A 27,028-nucleotide genomic window follows, 5' to 3' on the forward strand; every position below is an offset into this window, starting at 1 on the left:
AGAAGCTCCCAGCCCCATCCCTTGCCTTTGGAAAGCGCTGAGCCCAGACCCTCTGTCCCCTGGCCTCCCTGATACAGTCAGCCTTCCACACAGGCTGCATGGTCTCACTGCTCTTAAAAAGCCCGAAGAGCCCTGAGTTCCCCTTGGGGTAGACTCCAAATGCCCCAGCCCTGGTATCCAAAGTCCTCCATGGTGGTTTTTCACTCTTCCAGGACAAAATAAGTCCAGCTTCCAAAGGGACAGACATTTCCCAAGGGGATGTGATGTTCTTGTCCTCAAATCCTTTAGGGGCTGGTGGGGGCACTGGATGGCAGTCGGATTCCTCATCTATAAAATCAGGAGCCTTTAGAGTAGACGGATGCCCAGGCCCAGCCCAGGCCAATCCACTTGCCCCGTTTTCACATTCCTGTGGCTGATTCAAATGTGCACAATGGCTGAGAACCACCGGCCCCGTGACCCCCAGGGTCCCATCCAGCTCCAAACGTCTATGTTTTTATAATTTATTGAGTGTCTACTATCATTCTAGGGTCAAGTTAATTTGATATATGATCTGCCCTTGAATTGAATTAAAACCAACACCGAGAGGGGGATCACGGGCATGGAGGAACCGGCTTGTGGAGGCTGGGGCTTGGGACCAGGGGTTCCTAGTTTTCATCCTGGCCCGGGGCCTGTCACTCTCTGTGAAAACAGAGACATCAGTTTCCCTTTCTCAATCCGCTTCCTCATCTGTCAGATAGTGTGTTGCCACCTCAGCAAAATTTTCACGAATGCAAAACCCGGGTAGAACATCCAGCCGTGCATCAGCCTCTGATTTATTCAGCCAGCAGGTTAAGAGATGTCTCCCTCCACAGAAGTTTCCTGCACTCTCAGTTTCTTTAGCCCCTCATGGTACTGTTATTTGGGGTTGAAATGAATTTAAATGCTGTATGAGATTTTTTAAAAAATCAATTCATGACATCCCATGAAGAAACTGAAGTCCCTCTGGACTGTCACTAAGCTGGTCCCTTTGTTTCCATCCAAGAAGGCTGGGCCCTTGGTCACATGCCCCCGGTGAGGCCAATATTTCATACGTTGGCAGAAGTGGGACCAGGGCTTTGGGGTCTCGCAGACTCTGCCGCTTCTCAGCCATGTGACTTTGAGGACATTACTTAAACTTTCAAAATCTCCATTTACTCTCTCTAAAATAGGAATAAAATGAAATGGTGGAATTTCCACGGGTTCTGTGAGAGGACAAAATCATGGAACTCTAGAAACCCCTTTCCCTCCCTCGGAAAATGCAGGAAGTGGTGTCTGGCTTCCTCAAGAGATGCTCAGCCCTTTAGAACCATTACTCAAAGAAAGATGCTTCTTGGCAACCGGACCTGGCTTCTGGCGGGGGCTTCCTGCTAGCTGTTCTCTGTGCTGCTCAGGCTGCCCTCACACCCTTGCAGGCATCCCGGCCACACCCATCCTCACCCATCCTCACCCATCCTGGAGCTCAGCCATTCACAGAGGTGTTCTCCAGGCTGCAGCACTTTTAATTCTTCCCCCCAAAGAACATCAGACTCAGCCTGCCTGAGTTCCCGAAGTGAACCCCAGGAATGCAGATGAAGAGCAGAAATGCTTAACGTGTGGCCTGATGCCTACCACCAGATACCAAGGGTTTTTTTTATTCACCAACTCTGCCCATCCCTTTTATCCTTGAGAGCTCATTCATGGGGAAGGTTTGGGCCCAATTTTATTTTTCTTCTGCATGGTCGCTGTGGGCTGTTCTCCATCCATTTCCTCATCAGCATCCCTGTCTCCCCTTCCCCCATGCCTCTGCATCGGTGCTTGGAGGGCGGGTCCGTGGCTTCTATTTCTCTAATTCTGTGCTCTCTGCATGGCAACCAGGTGACTGACCCCTCTTTAAAGCTCAAAGGGCCGTTGCTTAAAGCTTTCTCTGAAAAACAGCGCCCTGCACATAGTCGAGCTCAATGGTTGTCGGAACCAAGGAGAACCTTTGAAGATGCCCTCTCCTCGCCACCGGCCTCTACAAAGAAACAGACCCTCCTGACCACAGCCTCTCCACGGAGTCTGCCCTACTTAGCTGGCCGAGGACGGCTGACTGAGTCGGCTTCTCCACGGTCCCTGCCTCTCGGCTGTCCTGGTTTGTATAATATTCAGGGTTTGGGCTGTTAGCTGGTGCCCCCCTTCAGTCGCAGACCGGGGATTGTGGCCGAGAGAGGTGGTCAGGGCCCAGCCGTTTCCCCAGCTGTGGACGCCATCCCAGGGAAGGCCCCCGTTTTAGCTACAACACAGCAGAGGGGCACAAGCAAGGACGCTGGTGGCCACCATTCAATCCATTTCTTCAAGCCTCAATTTCCTTTTTGAATGTGAGGTTGAGAAGCACGGCCCATGAAGTCGACCGGGTAATGAGGTAAACATCCAGCATGATGTGCATACGTGGTAGGTGGAATGGGTTGAATCGTGAGCCCCCCCAAACTCATGTCCATCTGGAACCTCAGAATGTGACCTCATTTGGAAATAGGGTCTCTGCAGATGCAGTTAAGGTAAGGATGGAGATGAGATCAGCCTGGATTAGGGTGGGTCCTGAGTCCAATGAGAGTGTCCGTATAAGAGACAGAAAAGGACACAGGGACACAGAGAAGGCGGCCGTGTGAGGACTAGAGACAGAAATGGGAGTGTTGCAGCCACAAGCCAAGGAATGCCAGGAGCTGCCAGAAGCTGGAAGAGGCCAGAAAGGGTTCTTCCTTAGAGAGGATGGCCCTGCTGACACCTTGGCTTTGGGCCTCTGGCCTCCAGACTGTGAGAGAGACATTTCTGTTGTTTTTAAGCCACCAAGTTTGTGGTGACGTGTTACAGAAGCAACAGGAGACTAATACAGGATGTTCCTAAGGGACAGCTATTACCTTCTTTCTTTTACGGAGAAGACTGGACTGTTAGACACTTGCTGGGAAAGGAGGAGGGGAGGGCAGTTGGAGGGAGGATCCAGCTGGGGACGGAGGGGCCCGAGGGGGAAGGCTCTGCAGGGCGGGGCAGGGTGTGCGAGGGCGGAGGTGCTGAGGAGTTGACCTGCCCCTTCCCATCTTTCCTGCTCCCACCCACACCGACACACTCCCCGGGGAGTAGGGGTGGGGACACAGAGTGCATTCCATAGGTTCAGAAAGTCAGTGGACACCCCAGAGCCCCTGGCCTCCTGAGCCAAGACTGGACGATGTTCAGTCTCCACAGGTGAAGGCTGAGCAGCTGGGTGGGGGTGCCCACCTGGCCGTGACCCGCTTGGCTGCCCTGGGGCACAGGTGCCAACATAGCAGAAGTTGACAGAGGTCCCAGTGCAGTTTGCTCAGTTACAAGGGACCAAACTGCAGGGACCCCTGGTATTTGGGGTGTGTTTAACCTTTGCAAGCTTCTGGCAAGGGACACGCAGCAGCGCTTACCCGGCACGTCTCTGCGATGCCTGGGAAACAAAGCCTGCTGCCTCCAGATCGTTTCACACGGTGTAGCCTGAGATACCTGGGCTCCCGAGCCTGACTTGGTTCCAGCAGGAGGGGAGGTGTGACCCCCGCTTCCCACACCACGGGGTCACTTGTGTCGCTTTTACGGGCCTCAGAAGCCAAGGGCAGCCCATTCTCTCCCTCATCCTCGTTACTCTCTCCATCTTTAGGAGTTTGGTTCTCAAACACTGGACCAACTTCGAAGAGACGAGGCTGGAAGGACTAAGTCTCCAGTCCCGCCGGAGAGCTACGTGCCGCAGCTCCCGCGCCCACCGGGGAGAGAGACCAGGGTGCAGCCATGAGAGGTTGGACCCGGGCCTTCCCTGTTGGGGGCGGCCTGCTCTCACCTCAGCCTTGCTCCCCGGGGATCTCACCCCCAGCACAGCCTCACACGGGTCTGGAGCCCAGGGGCAGCCAGACCTCCCGGTGGTCCACGCGGGAGCTCTCTTGAAGGCAACGGTAAGTCAGCGAATGCCAGGCAGGAAGGAATGCTATCAGATTCACCTTTTTAAAAAGATCATCTTGGGACTTCCCTGGTGGTGCAGTGGTTAGGACTCTGCGCTTCCACTGGAGGGGGCCCGGGTTCCATCCCTGGTCGGGGAACTAAGATCCTGTAAGCCGAGTGGCATGGCCAAAAAAAAGATCGTCTGTGGGTTTGAGAGAACAGATGAACATGGGGGACAGTGGAGGCAGGGGTGCAGGTGAGGACGAAGGTGAGAGCCGGTTCAGAGGTGAGCTCGGGCCTGGGTCTGAGCGGACTGCACGTGCGGCAAGGGGGTGAGTTTTCACACACAGACCCTGAGCACTCCTGGATACATCAGACCAAGCACACAGCAGGCGTGAGAGAAAACCTTGCTCGGTCCTTCCCCCTGGCGCCCACCCAGAGCCTCACCTGCACCATGGCCAACATTTCCCACCCCTCCCCCTCCATGCCTGGGTCTGCAGCTCCATCAGCCAGGCTCCCTCCCCGACTTTTTTTTTTTTCCAGTTGAAAATACTGCAGATGTCACCGATGGGCCAACCCAGAACTGTGACTCTCTAACTCTACGGAATGTGTAATTATAGCAACACAAGCGTCGAATTACCAAGGACAAGTAGCTGCAAAGTAATTATATGATTCTTTGTTACTGGGAGGGTTTGGGGTTTTTTCCCCCTTTTTAAGCTGATTCCTTTTAAAAGCACCCTTTTGGTGGGTGGGCGGGGAAAGCAGGTGGCAGATGGGCCAGAGGATGAGAGAGAACGGTGAGGGAGTTCTATCCGCTGCTCCCCCAAGGGCCCCTCGCCAATGGCATCACCCCACCCTCCTGGAGAAGGGGAGGGGAGAGCCGAGAGGGGCTGGTGGTGCCAGGGGTAGACGGGTCAGCGAGATGGGGTAGGAGTTGGGGAGGAAGAGGGGGTGGGTGGTTATTCCTGGGGGGGCTCTGGGACCACCACGAAGAGGTGCAGTGGTCCCCTATGCTTATGTCCTCAACTAGTGCCCCCAGCGCCTCTGTCCCACCCCATCACATGCTTCCCGTGGACCCTTCAGCCTCTGCAAAAGCCAAAGGTTGCCATCAGAGGGGGGACCTTGGTCTTGGTACCAAGCCCCAGCAACAGATGGGAGGATGGCAGCCCGGGCTCCGACCACCACCCCGGTGGACTGGAAGATGGGGAGGGATGCTTCTGTGTGCAGCCTTCCCCGCCCAGCTCACCGTCCACAGGCCCAGTTGTTCGTGGTGTAGCCGTCCCTCCCCTGCTCCCCGGCCCCGGCAGCTGCTCAGCCAGTGACAGCCTCACTGTGGCCCCCGCCGGGCTCAGCCCCAAGCTGCCATCTGCGTCTGCCCGGCTCGGGGCTGGGCCCACAGGGGGTGGCTGGGGAATGTGGAGCAGCAGGAGGGTTGGACTGAAGTGGGACTTGGCTCCAGAGACGGGAATCCCGGTAGGAGAGGACTGTGTGGTCCCCCTTGTTCTCCAGTGAGCGCCAGGCTGCCAGCGGTTACCCGGAGGCAGGCCTGCCTCCAAGGCGCTGTGCAGGGACCCATCCTATGAGTCCTGTGCTTCTCCAGCAGACCCTCGTGCCATCTTTGAGATGACATCGTCTGCCCCCCGCCTCTCATCCCCTGTGTGCACTGTTATTAATTTGCACTCCCCTGACCTAATGCCTCGGAAGGGTTTGGTCAGCCCCCTGCACGCGTGTGTGCGTGGATCCTTTCTCCCCCACTGGACCCCACGGTGCTCGCGCCAGCGTGGGGCACCATGCGCCCAGCTGGTGCTCTGTCCACAGGGCGCTGCGACTTGTGAGCGTCCTCAGACATGCAGCGCAGCCACTGTGGAAAACGCTGTCTCCCTCACACCCATGATGGTTTAGATTACAGAGCAGTTATCCCTACCAGCAGCTGTGTAATTCACAGGTGACATCCGTTCACCCTGCTAGTGGCGTTCGGCAGACCCACACTTAGCAGAGCCCAGAAGGCTAAAGTAAGCCAGTGCCCTTGAACCAGCACCTCTTGGTGCTGTGGGGAAGTGATGGGGTGCTCTTGCTTCAGACCCCAGGTCAATGGAGGGGGGTAGGGCTGGGGTCCCCGGGGAGCATGGGCAGCCGGCTGTGTGGGCCAGACTCGCTCGGGCTGTGGAGAGTCCCCCATCTGAAGTGGGCCAAGGGCATTTCGGCAGATTCGGGATGTCACACAGTCTACTCTTTGGGTGGCCCAGTTGCTTATTTGATTGGGGTGCAAGAATTTCATTTCTAGGTCTCCAGGGAGCAGAAGCCCAGCAGTAATGCCACCAACATGGCAGTCCCGGTGGGCCCCCTTCCACACAACCTCTGTCTCTCTCTGTGATGGGAGGTCACACAGGACATTTGGAATTCTAGAGTCAAAGACATCCAGAGGATGGTCTTCCAAGATGTTTCACTCATCTGTTCATGTTTAGCAAGTCTAGAACTTAATTACCCAAAGGGAAAGGCACAAACTAACACTGTACTTTTCAACTACTTTCCCCACAGAAGCATAGAGTGAAGAGCAAAAGCCGTTTTTCACCCCCGGCCCAACCCTGCTTTCCCACAAGCCCAGGAATAGTCATTGCTAACAGGTGGTGTATGTTCTTCTTTTATCTATACACTTATAGATATATAGGTACATGCACACATATAATTTTTAAAATCACATACATGGGTCAAAACTGCATTTTGTTCTGCTGATTTGTTTGTTTTACTTGGCAATATATTGTAGACATCTTTCCATGTCTCTCTATATGTGTGTGTTCACGTCATCCTTGTTAACCACTATGTAGTTTTCCATAGTGAGATGGCTCATAATTTATGTTACCACTCCCATAGCAACTGTTCCCATTTTATGATATTACAAATGATCCTCCAGTGTCTGGGAATGCATTTTCCTCTAAGTTATAGATTATAAATATGAATTAAATAGAAATATAATTATAATAGCTTAAACAAGATTCTTCCCTCCTATCTTGCTTCTTCCTTCCTTTCTCTTCTTTTTTTTTAAATTAATATTTATTTATTTGGTTGCACTGGGTCTTAGTTGCAGCAGGAGGGCTCCTTAGTTGCAACACATGGGCTCCTTAGTTGTGGCATGCATGTGGGATTTAGTTCCCTGACCAGGAGTTGAACCTGGGCCCCCTGCACGGGGCGAGCGGAGTCTTATCCACTGCACCACCAGGGAAGTCCCCTTCCTTCCTGCTCTTAAATGTAACAGGAAGTCTGGAGGTTTCCAGGGCTGCTCAAGGATGTTCTTGTCTCTTCCTGTTCTGCCATCCTAGTGTATGGCTTTGGTCCTCCTGGTGAAAAGATGGCTGCTGCAGCTCCAGGATCTTCTATATTTCAGCAAGGAAGGAGGAAGAGTGAAGGTGAAAGGCGAAAGCCAAGGGCTTTCTGCTCTTGTGAGTTCGTGTGTGTGTGTGTGTGTGTGTGTGTGTGTGTGTGTGTGTGTTGGGGGGGTTATGGAAGGCAACCCTTCTACAGGAACCCACCTCCATGTAAATGGCCAGACTGTGTCACGCAACAAATCTGAGCCTTAAAGGAGGCTGGAAATGGATTTATTTTATAGGCTCAAGTGTAGAGGAAGGCAAGGGAGAAGGTGGTTGGAAAGGCATGTGAGCATCCTTGGAGTCCCTCTGCCACAGGATATGTGTGAACAGAGCTGTAGGAGAGGTTCCTAGGATTGGTGTTTTGTTTAACTTCAAGCTGTTTGACCTGCCATTCAAGGTCTAAGATCTGGAGGCTTGTCTCATTCTTTCCCACACGTCCCTCTGGCTCAGTTTCCCCACTTCTGAGCACTGGGGTACCACATGCTCTGTCGCACCCCCGCCTTGGACCCCGCCTTCCTGGAAGGCCCCGGGCTGCTACCTTCCAGATCCCATCCTCCTCTGAGGTTGTTATGTCTGACATTTTCCCTGAAGTGTTCTCTGGCAGATTCAGCCGGGCAGAAGCCCCTTTTCCCCCAAATGGAGAGTCTGTTTTTGCCCTCAGTTCCCCTTTCCTCCCGATCGTTCCTAGAATTATTCCCAGGGGTCTTTTGCCCCAGGAACTAAGGAGGAAAAAAATCAGCAAAGAGGGCCGTGATCCCAGGCTAGATTCAGAGACGAGGCCTGCCGCGGGGACACAGGTGGGGTCTATATGCAAATAATGCCGCACGGATTTGGGCCGAAATCCCGAGAATGGGGGCTGCCAGTAGAAAGTGAGGAAGTGATTTCGCCGAGTCTGGGTGGCCGCTGGGGACAAGGTGGGCACTGCGGCTGGTGAGAGATGGGTTCCAGGAGGAGTCTGTGCTGGAGGACCTGGGAGCTGCGGGCAGAGAAGCAGCACCGAATATCGCCTGCCACCGTCCCTCAGCGCCCGGCACCCGGGGAGTGACAAGTGGGAGTTTGTGAGCAGCAGTGACCTTGACACAAGCGTCGCAACCTTGGCGGCAGCTGGTGCTGGAGCAGGAGAGGTGGAAAGCGGCCGCGGTGGCTGGAGGATGGCGCGTATGAACGCCCGAGAGGGTTCCTGGGGCGGGTGGTGAGGTGGGGGGGTGGATTGGGCTTGTGAAGGCCTTAGGGTAGCGGGTGGGGCGGGGCAGAGATGTGGCGCTTTATAACTGGTGCGTTGATGCCTTCCTTCAAGTGGGAAGCCTTGGACAACACATGCAGAGGTTGTCTTCAGGTCTGGATGGCACGTCCCACAAGGTCAGGCTCTCTGTCCTGCGCCTGCTCATACCAGCCGCCTGCTCATGCAGTGAGTCGCCTTCTTTCCTGCAGCTACATTTTGCTGCGAGGTGATTTTGGAGAGGATGCCAGGAAGCAGCATCGCACAAAGCCAGCCAGTCTGTGGGTGCTGGGTTTTCATAGTCTAGAAGCAACTTTTGAGTAGAGGTGCCTCCAGGTTTCTCCAGGCTAACGTTGCTGTATTCCCGCTCTCTCCAGTGGAAGTTTAATGTTTCCGTGTTGTATCAGATTCCAAATTATCTTCTCAGGAGAGGGGACCTTTCTTCTTCATTTTTCTTCCTGTTGATTTTTCTTCCTTCCTGCCTTCGGCTGAGCTGTCTTCCCTCCACAGGGATTTACTGAGCTCACAGTCATTGAGAGGGAGGGTCTCAGACTGGAATGAAATCTTGGCTTCACCATTTACTAGGCGGCAATGTTGGATGAATTACTTGCCTTTGCCGTCCTTGGTTGGCTCACCTATTAAGTGGGAGAGAACCGTCGTGTCTGTCTTTTTCGGCGTTGGCAGGGTTAAGTGGCTTCCTACAGGTGAAGGGCTTAGAATTGGTGACTGGCACATGGGAAGAGGTAAACAACAACAAAGTAGCTATTATTACTGAGCCTGGCAGGTATGGTGGTCAGTGCTAAGTGGACGTGATTGGCACGGTTCCTGTCTTCACGGAGCTCGTAGCGTAGTGCTACAAGGCATGTGCTCAGCCCAAGGCCACCGCTGATTGTGATAACACAAGACTGCTTCACTGGGTGCATCAAATAGGTGAAGCCTCAGAAATGTAATGTGCTCGGACCATCGCTTAACACATTTCACCTGTGACTGAGAGCTATTAAATTTTAAAGTCAACTTTCATTTTCTCTGATGCACATAGTCAAACCAGCTAATGGTGCCAAAAAGTCAAATCAGAAAAAAACAGAATCCTCTGGTCCCTGTTTCCATCCTGTCCTCTTCCTGAAAGCATACTTTTCATTCTTTTTACTGTTTTGTCTTAGCATTTAATGCCCCATTCCTAAATCACATAAGCATCCTATATCGTGATTCGTCAGCGTTGTGGAAGATGAGGATTTTTGCTTTCCGACACCTGTCTTCTCCTTTCCTCTCTGGTTAAATTACATTTTTTGTTGTCCTTGTTCGTCCACATTTTGTATTGTGACCCCGTGAGTGTTGTTCAGTGCCATGTCAACTAACGTACCAGGAGAGTATTTCATTTCTTGTTCAACTTTTATTTTTCCTGGAGTTAAAAACTGCATTATTTTGTCATCTGTTTAGATTTTTCCTTATCCAGCTGCGAATATTATTTATAGGCAGCTTTTTTTCCTTTCTATTGCTTGAAATTGTTTTCTCCAACTTTCGTTTTTCTGTTTGTTTTGGTGTCCCCCCTTCACATGGAAGACATTCCTCCCAGGCCTGGTGGTCCTTGAAAATTCATTCATGTTAAGAGGTGGACACAGGAAATTAATTGGAGCCCTGTGTGCACAGGTGGGGCTTGTTAATTGTTTTGGGCGCTGTACTGGAAGAGGAAGGGGTGGTCCGCAGGCTTTTTCCTATCTTTGGGTCTTACTGTTCTTGGGGGTGTTTCCATTTCTTTAGCGAAGACTCCTCCAGTTTCCTGACCGGGAGTGTAACCCTGTTTGCTGGCGTTCTGGGACTGGGAAGGAGCAGGGAGCTAATTGTCTCAGCGGTCTGTGTGCAAACCTTAAATGAATTCCCCTAAGTCTGGTCGCGGGACCACGCATCGCCACCCTCCTCATGCTTGGCACCTGTGAATTGGTTCAAGCTCTTAGCACTGCTGGGGGATGGTTGTGGGACTGGGTGGGGTCAGGAGCTGGGAATCTGAGCTCTCCCCCTCCTGACTTTCAAACGACCTTCCTGCTTCCACTTCTTCCCTTTCCCTGCAACCACGCCCCCTGCACCACCTGTGCCTCCAGATCCAGAGGCTTCCTGGGCTTCACGGCAAATCTGCTTTTTCTGGACCCAACTCGCCACTGTAGGCTCTTAGGTATGACATCCCTGCTCCCAGCTTGGTCATTTCCATCTGCTTTTTGCCTTCATTTTGTTCTAAGTTACAAAGATTCTTTAGTTTCATCAAAAATGCAGTCCATATGTCTGACTTTTTTCCTTTTACTATTTGGGATGAATTTAAGAAGAAAATTTGACAGGAATGTTTTTATCTGATATCTAGAAACTAGTTGGAAACAGTATTAAGTGAAGATCACTGAAAGACATGTAGTCCTTCCATACATCTAGATCATCTAAAATAATTCTTTGAATTTAGCCTGAGCCACAGAGAGCTGTATACCTGAAGGCTATTGCACTGGCTTCCTGAGTTACTGAGTTTCATATTCATGTGATGCCACCAGCCTGTAAGTCCTAAGGAACTCATTGCTGTGTGTCCAGTAAGGAAGCTTTGGAGGACATTGATCATTGCAATAAACATTGTTCTCTCGAAAGGATCCTCAAGAGAATTTACTTGTCTTATCTTTGTATACTGTCCAGTTTTTTATTATTATTTATTATTATTATTATTTTAATTGAGTGATTGGTTTGCTTTTACTCTTTGGTCTGTATAAGTTTCCCTTTTCCCATTGGCTTCTAGGCAGCTCAGAGCGCAATTTTGGGCTTGCTTTTAGCAAGGATATAGAACTTAGTTTTTTGTTCTAGTCTCATTTTTGTTAGCATTTTATCTCCTCCTCCTGTTTACCATTGCCTTTGTTTCTTCCCTCTCACCCACTCCTAATTCTTGTCGTGTTGCTCTATTTTATATGTTGGTTGCCAATAGCTTTAAATCTTTTTTGTACCAAAGAGTTATTGAAATAAGTAAGTAGAAAATTGATAATAGAAATTAATGAATGCATAAATATTCACAATTTGTATTGTTTGGTGTGTGCCCTCTTTAGTCACAGATTTGGTCATTTCTTACTATTGGTCTAATTTAATCTTTTCCTTTTATAGATGAGGCATGTGTGGTCTAGATAAATTGATTTAGTCAACATCAGGTACCTTCAAATTGTTGTGATACCATCACAACCGTCCATCCGTAGAATTCTTTGCCTTTTGCAAAACCGAAACTCTGTACCTATTAAACAATAACTCTACATTCCCCACTCTCATGGTAACCACCGTTGTACTTTCTGTCTCTATGAATTTTAGTGCTCTAGATACCCCCATATAAGTGGAATCCACAGTATTTGTCTTTTTCTGTGTCTGGCTTATTTTACTTAGTGTAATGTCTTCATGCTACTTGCAGTAGCATGTTGCAGAATTTCCTCCCTTTTCAAAGCTAAATAATATTCCATTGTATGCATATACACATTTTATTTCTCCATCCCTCTATCAATGGACTCGGGTTGCTTCCGTTTTTTGCCTGTTGTGAGTAATGCTGCTGTGAACATGTGTGTACAGATACTCTTCCTGTGTTGCCCTTTTACAGCCACACCCACCTCCCTCCCCCACCCCCTCCTTAACCACTGGCAACCCCTCATCTGTTATCATTTCAACAGTGTTGTAGAAATGCAATCATACAGTGTATAACGTTTTGGGATTGGTTTTTTCACTTTGAAGAATTCCCTGGAGATTCATCCAATGATTGTGAGTATTGACAGTTTGTTTTTATTGCTGAGTGAGAGTCATATTTTTCAAGTATACGCACTGGATCACATTGTTCCATGGTTTACATCTCTGCAGTAGCATATGCAGCAACATCCAAGCTTCCTGCCCTATCCTCTAAGGCCTGCTGGGGTTTGATCTCCAACCTCAGAGCCGTCCACCATCCACCTTGCCTCGCTCACTTTGCTCTGTTCACATGAGTTTCTTGCTCTTATATGAATACTCAACGCTTTTCTGCCCATCCTTTCTCCCCCTCCCTCTGCCTTTGAATTTACTGTTTCTTCTACCTGGAAAAGAAGTAGTTGCACCCCGTCATATAGCTGTTAGCATGTGCCAGGCATTGTTCTGACTTTACACATCAACATATTTATTTCTCACCTTAGCCCTATGGGGTAAGTACTATTATTATTACAGTTTTACATATGAGGAAACTGAGGCACAGAGAGGTTATATGACTTGCCCAGGGTCACACAGTGATTAACTGGCAGACAAAGAAGGGTTTGATTCCAGGAAGCCTCTTAAACCCCAGGCTGTGTAGAACCCTGGGCTCCCACCCCTGTCTCAGCACTGGACCCTTTCCTGTCACTCAAGCATATTTCCTCAGAAAACCTTCTCCAACTGTCAAATCTAAACCAGCGTGATCTCTCATGTTGTTGTATTTCTTTTTTTAATCACGTATTTGTAGATCCATATACTTTATATGGTATTTTTTTTTACAAGTTTTTAAGCTTTGTGTAAATGATATCATACATACACATTGAAGATATGGTTCTAGGTCATTTGTTTGAAATAACTGAAGAGTAATCCATTTTATGACTACATATCCATAATTTACCTACTCTCTTGTTGATGGACATTTAAGTTGTTTCTAATTTTTTTCTGCTGTAGACAATACTGGAATGACCAGTCTTGGGCATGTGTCCTTGGAGACATGGGCAAAAGCATCTAATATTGAAAGTTCTATACTCAAGAAGGGTCATAGGTCATGAGAATATTCGACTTTACTAGATATTGCCAAGGTTCTATCCAAGGAAGATGCTACCAGTTTATACTCCCACCAGCAATTTATGAGACTTCCTTTTTCTCCACATCAAAGAATCAGATTTTTGTTCTGAGAAGATCACTCTGGCTGCAAAGTAAAAAGTGACCTGGGTGGGGGTAGGGAGGTGTGCAAGGGGGGTCCCGGCACGTGGAGAGCTAAGAGCCAGGCCAGCCAAGCTTCCTCAGCTCCGGACTGGTGGTAGAGATCTTCCTGAATGACCCTCTGCTGCCTGTTCCCATTTTCCCTTTTATCATCAGGCTGGCAAGAACAGAACTATCTGCTTCTCAATCAAATAGCAAATTATGTGGGCAACCGAACTGCTATTCTTTGTAGAAAATTATTATTTATTTTTTATTTGACAAAAGTCAAGGCTGAGAGGGTGCTCCACGGTGCCCTTCTGTGGTTTTAGTGTTTCCTCTGCTTTGGCTCAGCCCCGGGTTGTTTATCATGCATGTGTTGTATTGCAAATGTGGAACAAATGAAGCCGAGATATCAAATTAATACTGTGATCTCTTTTTCTGTTTTGTTGCCATAACAATCTGTGGCTCTTGAAGCAAAGAGAAAATTAGAATTGTGTTCAAGGTGTTTACACCATGTACACTCCATACTGCATTATTATTTGTTGCTATAATAAGTGTATTTAACATTTGCTTAAGGAAGGTTGACTGCTGCTGCTTTTTGTCTTGTGGTTTTTCTGCTCATCCTTCCAAACTGGCTTTGCTTTTTTTAAAAAATAAATTTATTATATTTATTTATTTTTGGCTGTGTTGGGTCTTTGTTTCTGTGCGAGGGCTTTCTCCAGTTGCGGAGAGCGGGGGCCACTCTTCATCGCGGTGCGCGGGCCTCTCACTGTCACGGCCTCTCCCGTTGCAGAGCACAGGCTCCAGACGCGCAGGCTCAGTAGTTGTGGCTCACGGGCTTAGTTGCTCTGCGGCATGTGGGATCTTCCCAGACCAGGGCTCGAACCCGTGTCCCCTGCATTGGCGGGCGGATTCTCAACCACTGCGCCCCCAGGGCTGGCTTTGCTTTTGACCTGGACGTTTCCTATAGTTCCGAGCAAGAAGGATGCTTCACCACCTTGGGTCTCCTTATACTTATCCCTCCCCTTCACCGCCCCCCACCCCAATACTTGGAGCTCTTTCAAGTCAAGAGTCTTGTTAGAAACAAAACAGGACTTGAAATAAGTTTTCCTCCTTTGTTTGCCCCATTCCTGCCTTCTAAACCTGAATTGGAAGTTCAGCATCCTCTGGGAGAAATGAAGAGAAGCTCAGGGGCGGAAGAAAGGAGAATTAGAGCAATTTATGCCTCAGAAGAAGTGCAGTGGAAATCAATATGGCACATGGAGGCTCAGGGTGCGGGTCCCCTAAGATCTCCCTCCATTCCACTCTATTCCCAAGGTCAAGTGCTCCACTGCCCAGAGCCCTCTTTGACTGATGACCTTACTGCCCCAGCCATCACAAGCTGCAATCTGCTGGGACACAAGGTGGCTGAAATGGTGGGGCTGGGGTGGTGGAAGCCCCTCCCCCCACTAACTAGATCAATTTCCACATGCGGATGCCTGCGTGGGACCGTCCAGTGTTGTAAGCTCCTTGAAGGCAGGCGCTATTCCTGCTCCATGTATCAGCCTACAATTCCTAGAATAAGGCTGGGCACACACAAGAAACTCAAGAAGAGCTTCATTCACGGATTGTTTGGATCATCGTGGTAACACCACTAAAGAATATTCTGATAATGAGGGAAGATGTGTAAAGATGTTTATTAGTTATGCCCATTTTAGAGCATCTGTTGCTCCAGAGACAATGGAATGAAAAGGGATATTTCTGACCCTGAAGAGTCCTCCAGGTGACCTGTGTCTATTTTCTTCTTCTGTGGGGAAGAACGTGGGCTGAGAGGGGACATGGGGCACCTTCACCCGGTGACTCTCTGTCGAAAGAGCCAAAGAGGCCCTAGGTGATGACAGATTTAAAAAATATCCTGCTGTTGTCCTTTACTGCCCAGGGGACCTTAAGTCAGGTCTAAAGCCCAGGGTGGGATGTGAAGGCCATTTCTTGTGTGAGTCTCTTCTGGAGCACGATAGACTTAAACCTAGGATGGTCCCTGGTTACGTCAGCAATACAGGCAAAGAAAGCCCAAGAAAAATCAACCTTTGTCTCAAGGCCAAAGTTTTTTTCTTCCTCAAATTCTTGCACAGGGAATTCCCTGCTGGCACAGTGGTTAAGAATCCACCTGCGAATGCAGGGGACACAGGTTTGATCCCTGGTCCAGGAAGATCCCACATGCCATGGAGCAACTAAGCCCGTGAGCCATAACTACTGAGCCTGCGTGCCACAACTACTAAAGCCCACTTGCCTAGAGCTCGTGCTCCGCAACAAGAGAAGCCACTGCAATGAGAAACTCGCACACTGCACCAAAGAGTAGCCCCCGCTCGACGCAACTAGAGAAAGCCTGTGTGCAGCAACAAGGACCCAACACAGCCAAAAATAAATAAATTTATTAAAAAAAAATTCTTGCACATGGGCGTATGTGCGAGTATACACACACACATACACACACACACTTAAAAAGAAAGGAGAAAGAGGGTGAAGATGGCTTTGGAGTCCAGGTTAGCCTGTGAGCCGTCACAGTGTTATCACACAGGAGGCAGCTGCTTGTGACTATGGCAACTTGGATCCCGAGGGTGGAGTGTGAAATGGAAGGAATATTAATCACGCTGGTGGAGGGAAGATGCAGGAGTGACAGGAGGGTCTGAGATGGTTGGGTAAGGTTGGCTCTGGGTGTGTCTTTGGAAAAAGCACATCATGTCTTTTAGGTTTCCTGTTTCTTCCTTCAGAGCCCCTCTTTTCTTCCTGGATGCCCATCCCAAGTCCTAGGGCAGAGGCTCCTCTAGAACTAAGGGGTGTGGTGGGCAAAAGACAGGAGGCTGAACCCAGACATCCTCGAGCACCAGCTCTTTGTGATTATGAATGACCTGTTAGAAATGTCCCAACTTAGTCACCTTCTCTCACTCGGACATTGCTGAGAAAGGTGAGTAAGCACAGTAAATTCTTTTGTCTCAGTGGATTTAAATTGCTTGTAAAGTGTCACATCCACTACTTCAGTTCAGTCAGCAATTCTGACCATCAGGGTTAATATTGTAGTGTGTTTATTTTCATGCCACGCCCTTGACTCAGGTGTAGGGAGAAGTAGCTTGTCCAGGTTCACACAAAGAGGAAACACCTGACTTCAGAGCACTCTGCGATTCTGCTTGCTTCAACAAGCACAGTGTGTATGTGTATGACCTGGGAGCATTGGAGCTTTGCTGACTTTTATTTGGTTGAATTCCCTTGTGTCTGCATGGTCTGAATGTCCGTGACTGAAACACAGTTACAAGAGAGCAGGTTGCGGTAACTGTACTTGCACTTCCTAACTTATATAGGGCATGACGGTTTTGTTTGTTCCAAGTAAATTCTTCACAGTATCCTGCAGATAAAATGTCCCTATTGTGTGCATTTCTATTTGTGTGGGAAGATGATATTGTGAAATATTAACATGATCTTGCTTCTCACAAAGACACACGTGCACCTGGTACCCCATGGCACTACACTGATGGAGGGTAACAGAAAACAGGCCTTTCCCAAAATAGGGTTGCCAGACTTAGCAAGTAAATATACAGGATACCCAGTTCAATCTGAATCAGATAAATGACAAATACTTTTTAGTATAAGTATATTCTATGCAATATTTGGGATATACTTGCACTAAAAATTTATTTGACATTTATCTGAAATTCAGATGTAATAGGTGTTTTGTATTTTCTCTGGCAACGCTATCCCAAAGGAAAGTGAAATCAAAGAATGAAAGTAACATGCTTGGCTTTTAAGTTTAAAAACTGTGGTTTAGTATAAAACAGAAACACCAGGAAGATGAAAACTGTCCGGGGGAAAGAACAGAGGGCTGGATCCAGGGAGGAAAGAGACAATAGTGCCTGCAGCTGTTTCCCGCGCCTCCCTGCGTTCCACACAGAGCTACAGCGCCTTCAGATACCCTGGGGTACCCAGCAGCAGCTGCGGCTTGGAAACCGGGACGAAGGCGTGGCCCGTGTCGGCCCCGCCCACTCCCCACCCCGCCCCCGTCCCCTCCCAGAGTGCCATGCGCCAGAGACCCGATGTCCCAGGGTTCCTCACGGCCCTGCGGGTGAGCGCACCGGGAAGGAGGTGAGTGCTGTCTCCAGGGTTGGCCCCAGGCACGGTGGGACCTACACTACCGAGCCGGGGTTACTGTTGAAGGGCGAGGTCAAGGACCGGCTCCCGCGGACGGGGAAGGAGGCTGCCTGCGCGGAGTTTACTCCTGGCCTACCACCAGGTAAGCCGACCCGGCCTGTAGAGCCTGAGCAAAGCGGCGCAAACACAACCTAATATACGCGTCTACCTAGAAAACCTGAAACTGATGATATTCAAGGTGAAAACAAGGGCCAAATGAGAGGTTGGGAGCGGGAAGACCAATAATGGGTCTTGCGCACCCGAATTCATGGTCCGGGACGTTTGCCCTGCCTGTTTGGGGTTGCTGTGGGGACCATGCTGGCCTGCGGAGGCCGGGACGCCGGGAGGGTGTCTCCGTCTCCACGTTGTCGCTTGCGGTGTTCAAGGCTGCGGTCTAGTGACCCCTGGGCCTGGGCTGGCAGATACACGACAGGGCGGGAGCATCTCCTCCCGCCCCCTGCATATAGCAGAGCCCTGTTTCCATTGCACTTGACAGTGGACTGTGCCCCTGTAGCCACCAGGGGATGAAGCGTCCTCGCCCTCCTGATCCTCCTGAGGGCTTCTATCACCTGTGCGCCAAGATGGTAATCAGGGAAACCACGGAACCGAACTATTGCGCCGTTTGCTGGCTGTTTGGGCTTAAACGAACACATAACACCTGAAACTGTTTGCTTCCCTCTAAAATGGAAACAGTAATGCCCCCGTCGTTGGGTCCCTCTGAGGATGAGATGAGATAATGTGTATAGAACCAATATAGTGCAATGCCCGGCACATAGCCGAGGCGCCCAAGGTCGCATTTTGGGCAGAAGCGATTCGTCTTCCGCGCCCCCCGGCCACATCCTCGCTCCTCCTGCGCTCGGGCTCTCCATCCTATTCGATTACATCACCTCACAGAGAAGGGCCATTCATGCTTCCAGGTGGAACCGTGCGTTGTTGTGGAACCGCTTCCAGGATCGTTGCCTTTTCACCTTGTATCGAATTGTGGAATGCAAGGCTTCAGGTTCTAAGTGGAGCTTGTTAGGGAGCAGGTTTTTGGAGCAGGGAGCCCTTCCCCGCTGGGGGGGATCAGAGCAGATGGCAGGTGCAGCCCGAGAGGAGTGTGGTGGCGCTGGTCTGGGCCCTGCTCCTGGTACAGGGTGATGCTCTAGTGTCTCCAGCAGTTGGCAGAGAGATGTCTGGGTGCTCAGAGCCTGCGGGCAAAACGACAAGCCGTGACCCTGTGGACTTTCAGGGTCACACTGCCGCAGATGTCTATTCTTGGCTGGGGTGATTAGCCTCAAAGTGGAAAGTCAGCAGGAAGAGAATGGGTCCTTCACACAGTGAGGGACGTGATTGATGTGCATTTGGTACAGTTTTCAGCTGTCAGAGAGGGAAGGCAGCTGGTCAGATGAGCTCCTCCTACTAGAGATCTCGGCTGGTCCAGGTGTGGGTAGAATCATGGCTCCAGGTAGGACATTTTCTTGTGCTGGTTTTGAGGCAGCCGTTTTGACATAGGCATGGCAAAAAGGAAAAAATGAAGTTTTTTCTTTTTTTTTTATTACCAGGTAATGTGCATATCAGACACTGCTGACCCTTAACCCATCCTGAACTTCTGCCTTACCCCCAAGTGAAGCTCGGGTGTCCACTTAAGCCAAGGATGGGATAAGGGTGTTGAAGGGTGTCAGGGGTAAGGTGAGGGTTCTGAGCACGATAGCTGGTAATGAAATAAATGTTGAAAATGTCTAGGCTTATACATTTAGCTATGTCACTGTTTTCCTGTGTCAAGTAGCCATTTCAAGCGTAGAGTTTCATGGTTGAGTGTGGAGCTCGACAGTCCCCTGGCCCGCGTGGAAGAGGGAGGAGGGAACTGGCTCCACCTGTTAGAAATCCCAGGCTTCTGTCATCAATTGTGGAGAGGAGGAAGGCGGCCAAGGCAAATGGGCTTTGATTGGAATATAGCCTCAAGACGTTACATCCCAGCTTTCCTGGAGTCCCCACGGTGATCTCCTCTTGGGGACAGGAGAAATAAAACCCCTGCATCTTATTCAGGTGTCAATGAAAAAATGTTGCCTGCTATATTAGTAAACAAAGGATGCTACAGCCATCAAGCCATCACACTGCAGCCACCCGCAGCTATGCACCCTGAGGAGACTCAGGATGAGAAAACACAGGACACTGGCCCCGGATAGCTGAGGTGCACATCAAAGGAATGATTTCAGTGAGCCCAGACTCTTGCGTCTTCCCATACACAGAAAAGCGCTAACTTCCTTAACTTGAGATATCTGGTTTTCTTTAATTAACAGCAATCTTTTGATGTTCCGACACCTGGTCTTTGTTGTGAAAACTCCTATATACCCTGGCTCCTCCTTTACCTCTTTGGAGCAGTCCCTCAGAGCTATCTGAGAGGTTGTGTCCCGAGCTTAAGTCCTCAGTTTTGTCCGCCAAATAAAACATAACTCTCAACTTTTAGGTTGTGTATTATTTTTCAGTTGACACAGGACAGGCCCCTTTCCCTCCTTTTGATGCTCTTGTAGGGTGAGCCCAACCATCCCCTTAACTAATGACCGCCCAGATTCATGTCTCCCACATCTGTCTCTGGCCTTGCCTCCTGAGATCAAGACCAGGAGAGATTTGAGCATGACATGAACCTGCTTGATAACCCACAGCCCCTCCCAGGGTATGCTTCTCCTCCTGAGTCCATCTCAGGGATATTGCCACCACCTTTGGCCTTTTCATCCCTCACACCTAATTATTTTCTTTCTTTCTTCTTCTTCTTCTTTTTTTTTTGCCATGTCTAAACTTTCTCTAAACGTCACGCCCAGTATTTTGCTAGGTTTGAAGTACCTTTAAACCTGTTTTCCCCGTCCTCTAGTCTGACTGCTCTTTTCTTCTCCACTTACCTGAACTATTCTCTATCCTTGTGCCTAGTCTTTTCCTCTTCAGCTCACTTCCCACACTGATCCTCTGATCCTTCCCTGGTTGATTGGTTGTTTTTAACATTTGTGCTCCTTAATTCCTGTGGAAGAAACCTCAAGGTCCTTAGTTTGGAATACAGGACTGTTAACAATCTAATGTCAACCTCATTTCCAGTGCGTTCCCCGTCTTCCAACTTAGGTTGCACTCTCGTCAGATCAGGCTGCTTACAGATTCCCAGCCAGGCCCGGGCTTGGCTGCTATCATTCTCCACCTCTCTGCTTGGTGAAATCCTACACGCATTTTAGGATGTCTGTCGATTTGGCTGTGGATTCTCTCCTGAAACGTCCCTCACCATTAGAAATGTTATTCCGTCCCTACTCTCGGTTCCAGAGTCCTCACTTGCTCCTTGTTCAGTACGTAACATACTGTGTCATAATTATATAGCCCTGTTTCCAGCGAGTTGGTAATCTTCCCATGGAGGGACACGAGCCCCAGAATTCTAAAGGGCTCGATTCTCTACCAGTGTTTCTCCAAGTGTGTCTTAGAACACTCATTCTGCTGGATGTTAATCAACATTATATAGTGCTTATAGTGTTGTCAGTGCTGCTGTAAATACTTTGCATGTAGGTAGGTATTATTATTATCCATTTTATAGATGAAGAAACTAATAGCTAATAAGTGGGAGCGCTAGCTAGGATTCAAATGCAGGCAGTATTGTTCCAAAGGCCATGCGCTTAACCTGACATGATTTGAACCTATGACATCACACTATATTTTCCCTCAGTTTAATAGGTATTATATGATACAGAGTTTTAAGAATGAATGCCCTATTTAATAAACACTGGGTTAAGCAAGTTTTAATAGGTGGATCTTTGCTTCTTGGATCTTTTCATATGTTAATACACATTGTGAATTTCCAAGAGGAGGCTGTAGTTAACAGCATTTCTCACACCATCTCAGCTACCAAACCCTATTGTTTCCCATAGATTACTTATCTTGCAGGTTAATGTCTGTGCAGTGTAATTTGGAAAACATTGCTTTAGATCCGTTTTTCCAAATTCATACCACATTGTAACTTAATGAATTATCCAAATTTTAAACTGGACTATTGTAATAACGTATGTGAATATTATATATTTATATTTATCACATTCTTTTTTTACCCTCAGTTTTACTGAGATATAATTGACATACATCACTGTATAAGTTTAAGGTGTATAGCATAATTGTTCAACTTCTATACATTGTGAAATGATTACTATAGTAAGATTAGTTAGCGTCCATCATGTCATATAGGTACAATAAAAAGGAGCAAAAAAACCCTTTTTTTCTCGTTATTATGGGAACTGTTAGGATTTATTGTCAACAATTTCCATTTATTCCATACAGCTGTGTTAACTATGATGGTCACCATGTGTATGTTACATCCCTCAAACTTAGTTTTCTGACAACTGGAAGTTTATACCTTTTGACTATCATCTCCCCCTCCCTGCTCCCACCTCTGGTAACCACAGATCTGATCTCTTTTATGAATGGTGTTTTTGTTTTATTCCAAAAGTGAGATCATACAGTATTTGTCTTTCTCTGTGTGCCTTATTTCACTTAACATAATGCCCTCAATGTCCATCCGTGTTATTGCAAATGGCAGGATTTTTTCATTTTTTTATAACTGAATAATATTTCATGGTGTGTGTGTGTGTGTGTGTGTGTGTATGTATGTATGTATATCACAACTTCTTTATCCATTCAGCCGTTGATGTTTCCATGTCTTGTTATTGTAAATAATGCTGCTGTGAACATAGGGGTGCAGATATCATTTTTTAAATAAATAAATTTATTTATTTGTTTTTGGCTGCGTTGGGTCTTTGTTGCTGTGCGCAGGCTTTCTCTAGTTGCGGCGAGCAGGGGCTACTCTTCGTTGCGGTGCGTGGGCTTCTCACCGCGTTGGCTTCTCTTGTTGCAGAGCACGGGCCCCAGGCGCACAGCCTTCAGTAGTTGTGGCACGGGGGCTCAGCAGTTGTGGCTTGCGGGCTCTAGAGCGCAGGCTCAGCAGCTGTGGGGCACGGGCTTAGTTGCTTCACGGCATGTGGGATCTTTCCGGACCAGGGCTCAAACCCGTGTCCCCTGCATTGGCAGGCGGATTCTTAACCACTGTGCCACCAGGGAAGTCCCCAGATATCATTTTGAGTTAGTGTTTTCATTTCTTCTGGATATATTCCTTGAAGTGAAATTGCTGCATCATATGGTAGTTCTATTTTTAAGTTTTTGAGAATCCTCCATACTGTTTTCCACATGTACCAGTTTATAGTGCACAAGGGTTCCCTTTTCTCCACATCCTCATCAAGCATTTATTATTTCTTGTCTTTTTATAATTGCCATTCGAACAGGCAGGAGTCGATATTGTGGTTTTGATTTGTGTTTCCCTAATGACTAATGATGTTTTTTCATGTACCTGTTGGCCATTCATATATTGTATTTGGAAAAATGTTCAGGCCTCTTGCCCATTTTAAAAATTGGATTATTGGTTTTTGTGCTGTTGAGTTGTATAAGTTGGTTATATATTTTGGATATTAACCCCTTATCAGATGTGTGGTTCACAAATGTTTTTCCCCATTCTGTAGATTGTCTTTTAATTTTGTGGATGGTTTCTTTCACTGTGCAGAAGCTTTTCAGTTTGATATAATCCCACTTACTTATTTTTGATTTTGTTCCTTTTGCTTTATGTGTCATATCTAAAAAATCATGATCCTTGGATCCATGATCCATGTCAAGGAGCTTTTTCTCTATGTTTTCTTCTAGGCGTTTCGTGGTTTCACATCTTACATTTAAGTCTTTAATCCATTTTGAGTTAATTTTGGTGTATTGTATAAGATAGGGGTCTAGTTTCACGCTTTTACATGTGACTATCCAATTTTCCCAGCACCATTTATTGACAAGACTGTGTTTTCTCCATTGAGTATTCTTGGCTCCCTTGTCAAATATTAGTTGACTGTATATGCTTGGGTTTATTTCTGGGCTCTTGATTCTGTTCCATTTATTTATTTGTCTGTTTATATGCCAGTACCATACTGCTTTGATTACTATAGCTTTATAGGATAGCTTGGAATCAGAAAGTGTGATGCCTCCTGTTTTGTTTTTCTTTCTCAGGATGGCTTTGGCTATTCAGGGTCTTTTTAGTTCCATATAAATTTTAGGATTGTTTTTTCTACTTCTCTAAAAAATGCCATTGGAATATTGATAGGGATTGCATTGACTCTGTTGATGGCTTTTGGTGGTATTGACACTTTAACAATATTAATTTTTCCAATCCGTGAACATGGGATCTATATCCATTTATTTGTGTTATCTTTGATGTCTTTCATCAGTGTCTTGTAGTTTTTGGATTTTAGATCTTTCACCTCCTTGGTTAAATTTATTCCTAAGTATTTTATTGTCTCCAGTGCTATTGTAAATAGTATTGTTTTATTCCTTTTTCAGATAATTTGATGTTATAGAAATGCTACATGACTTTTGCATGCTAATTTTGTATCCTGCAACTTTACCGCATTTGTTGACTAGATATAACAGGTTTTTTTGGTGGAGTCTTTAGGATTTTCTAGATATAAAATCATGTTGTCTGAAAATAGACACAGTTTTACTTCTTCCTTTCCAATTTTGATGCCTCATATTTCTTTTTCTTGCCTGATTACTCTGGCAAGAACTTCTAGTACTATGTTGGGTAGGAGTGGTGAGAGTGGGAATCCTTGTCATGTTTCTGTTCTTAGAGGTAAAACTTTCAATCTTTCACCATGGAATATGATGTTAGCTGTGGGATTATCATATATGGCCTTTATTATGTTGAGGTACATTCCTTCTATTCCTAATTTGTTAAGAATTTTTATCATTAATGGATGTTGAATTTTGTCAAATGCTTTTTCTACATTTATTGAGATGATCATGTGATTTTTTCTTTCATTCTAGTAATATGGTATCACATTGATTTGTGTGTGTTGAACCATCCTTTCATCTCAGGTATAAAACCCTCTTGATCATGGTGAATGATCCTTTTTATGTGCTTTTTGATTTGATATTATTTTATTGAGAATTTTTGCATCTATATTCATGAAGGATATTGGTGTGTTGTTTTCTGGTAGTGTCCTTTCTAGCTTTGGTATGAGGGTAATGCTGCCTTTGTAAAATGAGTTTGGGAGTGTTCCCTCCTCTTTGGTTTTTTGGAAGAGTTTGAGAAGGATTGGCTGAAGCCTTCTTTAAATGTCTGGTAAAATTCACCAGTGAAGCCATCTGGTTCTGGACTTTCTTCACTGGGGTATTTTTGATTACTGATTCAATCTCCTTATTAGTAATTGGCCTATTCAGACTTTCTATTTCTTCCTGAATCAAACTCGTAGTTTGTATGTTTCTAAGAATTTTTCTATTTCTTCTAGGTTGGCCAGTTTGCTAGCATATAGTTGTTCATAGTAACCTCTTATGATCCTTTGTATTTTTGTGGTATCAGTTGTAATGTCTCCTTTTTCATTTCCTTTTTAAAAAATTTTTTTTAAATTTATTTTTGGCTCTGTCAGGTCTTAGTTGCGGCATGTGGGATCTTTCGTTGTGGCGCACGGGCTGTTTTTTGCGGCATGCGGGCTTCTCTCTAGTTGCAGCATGTGGGCACTCTAGTTGTAGCAGGTGGACTCCAGAGTGCATGGGTTCTGTAGCTGTGGCACGTGGGCTTAGTTGCCCCACAGCATGTGGGATCTTAGTTACCCAACCAGGGATTGAACCCACGTCCCTTGCATTGGAAGGCGGATTCTTAACTGCTGGACCACCAGGGAAGTCTTGTCCTTTCTCATTTCTAATTTTCTTGCGTGGGTCCTCTCTTTTTTCCTTGAGTAGTCTAGTTAAAAGTTTGTCCACTTTGTTTATTTTTCAAAGAACCAATTCTTAGTTTGGTTAATCTTTTCGATTGTTTTCCTGTTATTTCATTTATTTCTGCTCTAGTCTTGATTATTTCCTTCCTTTTGCTAACTTTTGGCTCAGTTTGTTCTTCTTCTAGTTCCTTAAGGCATAGAGTTAGGTTGTTTATTTGGGATCCTTCTTGCTTCTTAATATAGACATTTATTGCTAGGAAATTCTGTTTTAGAACTGCTTTTGCTGCATCCCATAAGTTTTGATACGTTGTGTCTCCGTTTTTGTTTACCTCAAGATACTTTTAAATTTCACCTTTAATTTCTTCTTTGATCTATTGGTTGTTTAGAAGAGTGTTATTTAATTTCCATGTTTTTATGAAATTTTCAGTTTTTCTCTTGTTATTCATTTCTAGTTTCATACCACTGTGGTCAGAGAAGATACTTGGTATGATTTCGGTGTTCTCGAATTTGCTAAGACTTAGTTTGTGGCCTAACATGTAGTTTATCCTAGAATATGTTCCATGTGCACTTGAGAAGAATGTGTATTCTGCTTTGTAGGATGGAATGTCCTGTATATGTCTGTTAGGTCCATTTGGTCTATAGTGTTCAAATTCACTGGTTCCTTATTGATTCTCTGTCTGGATAATCTATTCATTTTTAAGAGTAGGGTATTTAAAGTCCCCAACTATTATTGTATTGCCATACATTTTCTTTTAGCTCTTCTACAGTTTTTGCTTTATATATTTAAGTGCTGTGGTGTTGGGTGCATAAATATTTAGTTGTTATATCTTCTTGATGTATTGACCCCTTTATCATTATATAATGGCCTTCTTTGTCTCTTTTTACTATTTTCAGTTTAAAGTCTATTTTGGGGCTTCCCTGGTGGCGCAGTGGTTGAAAGTCCGCCTGCCGATGCAGGGGACACGGGTTCGTGCCCTGGTCTGGGAGGATCCCACATGCCGCGGAGCGGCTGGGCCCGTGAGCCATGGCCGCTGAGCCTGCGCATCCGGAGCCTGTGCTCCGCAACGGGAGAGGCCACAACAGTGAGAGGCCCACATACTGCAAAAATAAATAAATAAATAAATAAATAAAGTCTATTTTGTCTGATAAAACTGTAGTTACCCTTTTTTGGTTTGGTTTGCTTATGCTTTGCTTGAAATATCTTTTTCTATCCAATCACTCTCAGTCTCTGTGTGTCTTTAAGGCTAAAGTGAGTCTGTTGTGGCAGCATATCATTGGATCTTGTTTTTTATTTATTTTTATCCATTCAGCCATTCTGTGTCTTTTGAGTGGAGAATTTAATCCATTTACATTTAAAATAATTATTGATAAGTAAGGACTCACTCTTGCCATTTTATTAATTGTTTTCTGGTTGTTTTGTAAGTCCATTGTTCCTTGTTTCTTATCCTGCTGTCTTTTTTTGCGTTTTGATGTCTTGTGGTATCACTATGCTTTGACTTCTTTGTCACGTTCTTTTGTGTAATTACTACAGGTTTTTTCACTTATGGTTACCATGATGCTTACATAAAATATCTTAAAATTATAATACCCAAATTTAAACTTGTAACATAGCTTCAGTAGAATTCCTATGCTTTACACTTTTATTTCTCTCCCTCACATTTTAGGTTATTGATGTTACAGTTTACATATATTTTATATTGTGTAACTAAGAACAGATCATTGTA

General features: G+C 46.6%; 1 long non-coding RNA gene across 1 annotated transcript; it reads left to right on the plus strand.

Moving 5' to 3' along the window:
* The first annotated feature begins 3,732 nt into the window (after nucleotides 1-3,732).
* Nucleotides 3,733-26,390, plus strand: LOC307049436. Its single transcript, XR_013810757.1, has 4 exons — nucleotides 3,733-3,935; nucleotides 4,465-4,581; nucleotides 6,460-6,545; nucleotides 26,199-26,390. It is a non-coding gene; the product is annotated as an uncharacterized lncRNA (long non-coding RNA).
* Nucleotides 26,391-27,028: the final 638 nt, after the last annotated feature.

Source organism: Hyperoodon ampullatus (assembly GCF_949752795.1).
Source record: "Hyperoodon ampullatus genome assembly, chromosome: 3".
Lineage (NCBI taxonomy): Eukaryota > Metazoa > Chordata > Mammalia > Artiodactyla > Ziphiidae > Hyperoodon > Hyperoodon ampullatus.